This window comes from Atta colombica, unplaced genomic scaffold, assembly GCF_001594045.1.
Source record: "Atta colombica isolate Treedump-2 unplaced genomic scaffold, Acol1.0 scaffold83, whole genome shotgun sequence".
NCBI classification, from domain to species: Eukaryota; Metazoa; Arthropoda; class Insecta; order Hymenoptera; family Formicidae; genus Atta; species Atta colombica.
Genome location: NW_017259576.1, coordinates 1,349,110 through 1,357,780, shown reverse-complemented (window position 1 = coordinate 1,357,780; position 8,671 = coordinate 1,349,110).

Genomic DNA, 8,671 nt, shown 5'->3' with positions numbered 1-8,671 from the left:
TAAATATATATTATATATATATATATACATATATCATAAATAAGATAAATTAATATATATGATATTCTCTCAAGGCATATCCCTTGTGGGTAGTGATCCTATGAGAGATACATCGTAAAAGAGAATTGGATGAAGTCCAAATGATAACAAAAATTTAATTATCGATAAGTTACGTCGGCGAAAGTTCCGTCGATCTCGTTTGCGTGACAAGGGCGATTAAAAAAAAAGCGCGTTCCCGTTGATTGCCTCCATTATTTATCGTTTGTAGCGATTGTTTTTCGACAAAGCGAACGTTAACAGGATCGATCTGCAAAACGATGTACGTTACGCGCGCGGATGTTGCAAATTGCGTTGCGCACCGCAGGACGTATTCCCGTTTACGAATTGTTTTTACAGACTGTCATGAAAAAATTTCCTGATCTCATGAGCGGGCGAAGATTTTTCCACCTTCGGCAGTGAAATACGTAAAGGGCTCATAAATATTCTTGAAATATTTATGTATTTGTGAATGTGCGTAATAGCGTCGTGACGATCGTGTAAAGTTTACCCCTAAATAATATAAAACAATTAAACATATACGGAAGTTTGACAAGAAGTTTGAAAAAGAGAGTCTAAATTTTCGTTCCAAATTGTCTTTTGGACATTTGAAAATTTCTTAAAAAATGTAACAATCAACATGAACATAGAGCTGAATTTTTTTCTTAATTTTCTTTATATTTTAGATACGGAAAGGAAAAAAATTCCTTTTTATACTGTTTAGGGTTAAATGTTAAATTACTGCGAAGACAAGGATTGATGAAGATACACTCCTCATGGCAAGAGGGTGGAAATGAGAATGAATTTCTTGTATCGCGAGGGTAGAAAGGAAGAGAAAGAAAGATAGAGAGAAGAGACAGATAATATTTGTAATGTTGCACAGCAACGATTTGCGCGACGCTCGCTGTGCTTTGGATATTTTTGTACCTTGCGCGATATGAAAGTCCGATTACGTAGTTTTCGCGATAGTTTACTCGCGATTAATACCGCGGCTTCTCGATACGTTAGTGATCCTTTGCAAACGCATTTTCCCGTATTAAGAAATGCTATGTGATGTTATTTCTAATTTGTAATATCTACGACAATTTATGCTGCGTTTGAAAAACGCAAATAACAGAAAGAAATATATCAGAAGGAGTTGTCGATTTTTCTTACTCCCCAATCCAATTGTTACGCATTATCATCTTTCAGAGATTCTGTAAAATCTTCATCCACTTCATTTCCTTTAAAGTGAGATAAATAAGAACGAGAGTAAAACGAGTAAGAAGATATTTTACAATTATTAAAATATTATATATGCAACATACTTTGCAAGATGAACAATACATTTCTCGATAAAATGAAGACACATTAATAAAATTAATAACGATGCAAATTATTTTTAAAATAAAGTTGTGTCGAAGATAAATGTAAATGTGACACATAAGCTACGATTTTAATAAAATGGAGATTGAATTATCAGTTAGGTTTACGCAAAGAGCAATAACTGAGTGCAATAACTTGAAATTAAACGTTAATTATTTTATATTAAAAATCATATTAAAAATTCAGATAAAATGTCTGATTCTCATTTTAAAGGAGTTCTATAAAAAGATCGAATTTTAATATATTTACATTTATCAAACTGTTGAAATCCATGCATAACAAGGAATAATTTTACGCGATCTGCTCTAAAGAATAATCGATTCTAAATTCGTGTTGAAGAGGTGTTTATTATTGAAATATAATACCGGAATTGCGAAGCATATGCAAAACAACGTGAATAAGCTGACATCGCGACAAAGGAACTGTTATTGCTAGCGAAAAATGTTTTCAACATCGATATTTGCACTGAGTTTTCAGATAAAACGCTCGCGAAACTGAATATCGCGTCGAAACGCGATTGACAGTAAGTGTATTATCAGCATGAAGGGGAAGAGGGGGGGGGAGCAGGGGAACTATATTTACGTACGACGACCCAGGATTATAAATCTACACACGTCTGTGTAAACGTCGAGGAAATTCATAATTGAACGATTTACGAGATATATTCGAAGATACTCGCGAATATAAAGTGCGGGGAGCGCAGTCAGGATTTAAGCTCGAAAACGTTACAGTGTAGTGTGCGGGGGCCGTATTGTTTCAACTAGTTCCCGCAATTATCACGGCATACAGGACTGGATAGGAGAAACCGGTTTCTCGCGCGCGCGCCTGCGGTCGCTCGGCGCAACCCGTTTGTTCGTGTTTTCATCTTGAAAACTCGTAAGTATTATCGGCATTATTCCAAGCTCTTCTGTGAAAAAATTCTACGCGGCATAAAACGTAATCACATAAACCGGATCGGAAGATTGCGCAAGCATTGCCGATCCTCGAGCATTGATTCCACATTGTTTCATGATTCGTATTTTGCTTCCTTTTTTTTTTTTTATTTTATTTGCATTATATTGTATTCTTTTATCACATTATAAATCGCGATAATGCTCTACCATCGTGAATTGATTTCCTGTGGACAACTTGGAGTTTCTTTCTAGCAAAAATTGACGAGAACTTCAATAGCGGAGCTAGTTTAGCAGCGAAAATTATTTAAACATTTTTCTATTGTACGTTTTAAAACTATCTGTGCGATTAAATCTTTTATCATCTTTACAGAAATTTAATGTGATGAAGCGATGAATTATTTATTTTGAGTATTAATAGCAAACACTATTTTTTTATCTACTTCTGATCTTTCTTTTCCTTTACTTTCTATCTTTCTTATTTTATTATCATCTTATTCATTAATATTATCTACGTTTTTTATAGCTATTTTTGTATTTCTTTTTGTACTAACCATAAGTATTTTACGTAATAATATTAATATACTATCTTTTAGTATTAAATTGGATTTCTATAAGAGTATTAACGATAAAAAAATTCATATGAAGTTGAACGAATAAAGTACCACTTTGTTTGCGTCTCTTCACTCCTGGTACATAAAAAGTATATTTAAAAACTTGTAGATCTTCTATTATATTTTATAATTCGAAAAGTGTTCGAGTTGTAACTACGAGGACAAAATTTCTTTTTTAATATTAGTAGAGCGACAGTTTTTACTTTATAGAGACGTTGCGTAAATTTTCAAATCCAAACGCGTCGTCGTCTACCTCAAGCTTCTCCCTCAATTTCGCCTTTTTGATGTATATTCTGCGACCCAAGCGAATGACTTTGTTAATATCTGCTCCGGATATTCAATAAGCTAAAACGGGAACAGGCGCTTCGGGACATCTGTGTCTAATTTGGTGGCGAATGAGTTCTGGCTCATATCCGCGTCCGGACGCGCCCGCAGTGTCTCTTCCTGAGATCTAGCATATCAATAACGCGTAGGTAATTCGAGTCGTGCGCGATAACGGGCTGGCAACTGGTTAACTTGCTATGCGCGCTCAGCTGATGGCCGGTATACCCACTGACGTGACGTTCGGATGCACATGCGAACATGTACACGCACAACCGCCTACTGTTTCCTTCGTCGATGAGAATCAGAGTTGGCGCAGACAGTTTGTCGTTGCGAGCGAAATATCAAGCTGGAAAGAAAACAGGACCAAGTGAAATTGTTAAAAGACAGGGATAACTACAGGGGAGAGGGGAGTGATTTCGAAATAACACAAATGTTTTATCTTTTGTTATGTCTTTTTAGTCAAATACTGCTTTTTTACCAAATCATTCAAAATTTTTTAAAATTTGTTAAAAATTAACATTTTTTTTTAAATATCCCGAATTTTGGGTATGGAATTCAACACCCGCGGAAATTCTGTGGAAAGCTCCATATCTTTCATAAGGAAGTTTTTCATAAGGAAGTTTTGTCTATAAAAGATGATATTATTCTTCCAGCTGAATATTTTCGTGTTCTTTTCATACGGGAACCTCGGATCGAGATGACGCATGCAACTTTTTTTTTAAACCGCAGTCGAGGTCGGAGAGATGGAGAGCTCGAAGAGTCGGAGAAACGTCACGGAAACTGTACGAGAGATCTGTCAAATGTCATGTTCTTAAGAATTTCTTGTCGTTTATATAGAAATAAGAGAGTTTTCCATCATTTGCATGTGCTTGTAGATGCGAAAACTGGAATGCTCATACGTGATAATTATTGATGTCTCAATTAAACGTAATGTTCAGTATAAAATACAGACATAATAATAGAAACATATAAGGCTATTTTCTTTTATGACATCACAAGACTATACTTATTCTATCTTTGTACAATCCTCGGTGTTTTTCTTGGAACTTCTTTTTATAAATCGAATAGCATTTGAAATCAGCTAACTATAAATCCGATTTAACGACTCGTTATATTTCATTTATCGTCTTCGCATTTATATCTTTTGTCTATAAATCGGGAATAATCATTACACTGCAACGAAGAAAATCTGCCAGCAACTTTTCATATTTATGTACCTTTATTTATTTATTATATTACGCTTATTTTATTTATATCACATTTACACTATTTATATGTATATTTTCATATTTCGATATTTCGAGACTGACAGGACAAGTCGAAATGCCAACTTGTCGTTTGGCAACGGTAGAAAGAAACTATTTGTTCACAGGTATGCGTTATTTACTATTTATTTTTTTACTTTTTCAAGCCGCAGAATGACATTGAATGTTCTATTTTCGAATTATTGACATGTAAAATCAAGATAATCACTGGTGTGTTCTTTGATTTTTCATTTTAGACAGAATCTTTCACATCCTTTAAATGATAATGGAAGAAAAATTTGATTTAATTTTCGATCTTTTTAAAAATTTTCATCAAAAATTAAAATAATGATAATAATAATTGTATTCTTCTTTTTTTCTTTCTTTTTTTTTGTGACATCGGTCCTGGTGGAAGCTCGCTTTATCCGAAGGGTCGATTTGCAGTTGCTCGACTAGATGCGCTCGCACATACACGTACATACGCATACAAGCACGTAGATACACGTTGCCAATGTGCGAGCGTTTATCGCTTGCATGCAAGTTCGTTTACCCCGATGCAATAATCGCCATCCCTTATCTCGCGATTTCCTGCGGTGCTCTCGCTTTCGCGTCTCGATTATTCTGCGCTATGATCGAGGCTTTAATCCGCTGTCCTCTATTTTTCGTGAAAATCGAACGAATCATGCTTTATCGTGTGCGATAATAGCAAAGAAGAAGATTTAATTAAATGAGAAAAATCCTATATTCGATCAAATCGAATTTTATTGTTAGTGCTTAAGTGTGAATTTCTGTGTGAATTTATGTACATATCTAATTTTAGAAGAATATTTGTCATTAAAAAAAAGTAATCAGAGTCAAAAGTTACTATTTTTATGATTACAAATGATAATCAATATGTATGATACATTAAAATCTTGAACTTTAATTTCAATGATTATGTTTATTATTAGATATACACTTTCACATGTTACGCTTTGCGATATCTATTTATATTTCCTTGTTCAGCTGAAAGAAACTTGCCTTGGGATAATAATAAATATATTTTCTATCTCTCTTGTTCTCTTTCCTTCTATTTATCCGGATTTCCCTATTATGCACAACGCTATGATCCAATCGTTCAAACTTGGAACGCATCTTCTGCCGTTGAACCCTTTTCAGAGTTCATGTTTGCGTAATAAATGGGCAATCTGCCCGCGTGGTCTGCAACCAGTCGCTCTATTTTCACTTTGGCAAGGGTGTGTTGTACACAAAAATTTTGTGTATCGTGTTGACAGTTGAGGGGGAATCAACCGGTTTTGATGAATTATTCTTAGCCAGGAGATAAAGATCGTTCGCATACAATCGATCAGCGTCAACATATATACATATATATATGCACGTTAATGCCGTTCGGCTGGGGATTTACGAAATATGATAACAACGAGAATATGTTGCTATGACAGTAAATCTGCTCGTTGTGATCTGGGGTAGGATTGCATCATGCATTAATAGATCAATAGTAGAGAAAATTATGATTGCTCTTTTCAGGCTTATTTCACGAGACTATTAATTCATTTAGAATGAAAATATAAAATTGCTTTACAAGAAATTTAATTAATTAATTCTCAGAAAAGAGATTTAACAAGATATGCATGTCCATTTCAACATAGACTAACTTTAATCTTGATTTAACTTATTTTTTTATCTTCTTCCAGTTCTAAGAATTAGAAAAAAGATAAAGAGTAATCTAAAAATAAAAAGTAAAGATTAATCTGAGATTGAATTTATATTGGAATTTATATTGGAAATACATATATAGTTACATATTTTATATTACAACATTTTAACCTTCTGTCGTTAACACTAAAATCTATAACATAATTATTATACTGACGTTAAAGTCTGTAAGACTCAATTTATAGATATTAATAAGAAAAAGCAATAATTTATTTCAAAGAAGTAACTCGTAAAAAAAAGAATAAATATATTTCAATAAAAAATAATTTAAATTTGCAAATGTAAACATTTGCTTATGTAACATAAAGAAAATTGAATCGACATTTTTAATAGATTTATTATTTAATATCCAATAGACTCACCGACAGTTTTGGAGAGTTAAAAGAATCTCTTCTCAAGAAAATTCAAATTACCTCTAAAAATATCTCCATTTTATTCTTATAATTATATTGCAATATATGTGCTAAAGTACATCTTTTTTTTTTACGTATTTGCCGCAATTTAGATTTAAAAAAATTGCCTTTCTTTCCTAAAAAAAGCGGATTTTTTCAGATTACCTAGAAGATAGATTTCGATGAGCGGATAAACGAAACGGTAAGCATTCCTGTTCTAAGCTGCCGTTGATATTGAGGAGGCGGATTTGATACGATTTTCGGGAGCTACCTGCGTTACGCGTAAGGGAGGGCGCGGAGAACAAAGAAGTGTTTCTTATATAGAAGTATATTCGACGACGAGGCACACAAGGGAACGGACCCGTACGGGGAGGGGGAAGGGTGAGAGGGAGAAAACAGGAAAGATCGTCTGGACGAAGATAGCATGGTACAAAGACGTCTCTTTTGCTACCCTGCTGAGCGCACGATATTGGCATCTCTCTCCTTCAACCGTTCGGCCGACCCGCTATTTTCGCCCACGTTAAGAGCGATGGAGGAGAAGGGAGATACGAGGGAGAGAAAAAGAGATCTTGGAAGAAAGATGGAGCTATAAACAGGATCGGATTTAGAGTGAGGCGAGCGAGATGTAAAATCAACAGATCTTTCTCGTGACGTGTTGCAGTAGCAAAGAATTAATGTATTTCTGCACTGAAGATGTGTGTAAAAATATACTTTATATCGAGAAGACTATCTCGGAGGACTTTTATTTTTTGAACTGACATCGAAAAGAAATGTTCTTTGTGAGATCGTTGTGAAGCAAAATATTCTTTCTTTCTATTTTTCTTCTGGTATCTCTGATACCAAGTTTTCATTTGCTTCGCGACAAAGAATTTATACCGATATTTTTAAGAAAATCCTTTATTTTTATACCAAGAAAAAATTGATTTAGAATTTTAATAAATGACTACGGTAGAAACAGTTAAATAATAGTCGAAACTACCTGTACGAGTACGTTGTTTACATTATCATTTCATGCACGTGCACGCAGCACTTCTATATCTTTTATCACATTTTATCGCTATCTACTTATATGAAAGAGCAATTGCAGTAAAGCCGACATTCGCTTATTTCTAATAAAAGACGCTCACATTTTGATTGCCTTGAGGCTTTAGCATCCGCAATCCGACTCTGGCCAAGAGAAAGCTAGAGAAAGAGAGAGAGGGAGGGGGAGAGAGAGAGAGAGACAGAGAGAGAGAGAGAGAAAAAACGAAAAACCGGGTAAGAGACGAGAGACGCAATACAGAGAAGAGAAGGAGTAAAAGAGAAAAGGGAGAAGTTGGGAGGAGTAGAGTGGTAAAGGAACGAAAGGGATTAAAGAGAACAGGGAAGGCGAAGGGAAGAAGAGAAACGGAGCTGACTGAGGAAAAAGGAGGGGAAAGGCAAAAGTGGAAGCACACAGTAAAAGAGAGAAATTGAAGAGAAAAAAAGACGAGAAAAAAGCAACAGGGGGAGGGGAAAGCGGTAGCCAAGAGAGAAAGAAAACACCATGAAGAATCGAAACGGTAGTCGTTCTGACGATCCTGCTAAACAGGTAGATCGATATTGACACTTCGACCCGTATTTCAGGCCGTTTAATATAGCGTTAAATGCGCCTTTTTATTTACATGTTCGGCATGTAAATAATGCGATATAAACCTTTATTTGGGTAGGTTGACCAAGAACTCTCGACTTCGGACTTACACAGATCTCTTTGTCAGCTAAAATTAGATAGATGAGAACAAGATGGTAAGTAATTTTTAATTTTTGTGAAGGAGTATTTGCAAAATAATAAGTGAACCTGATATTGCGTCCAGAGTCCGTTGAGTTTAAGATGTAACCTTGTCCAGATAGCTTCAATCAGTTCTCATATCTCAATATCTAAATTTGTTCAGGAGTTGCGTTGTAGTCGAGAATAAAGACGAGATTAGAATATAGTGATTTTCCGCAATTATCAAAATCCGAAGAGAAATAATTTTAAATTAAATTTATATATGAATTTATTTTCCGGGAAAAATTTTATTTACATATATGGACATATTATACAATATATATAATTATATATAAATAATTAT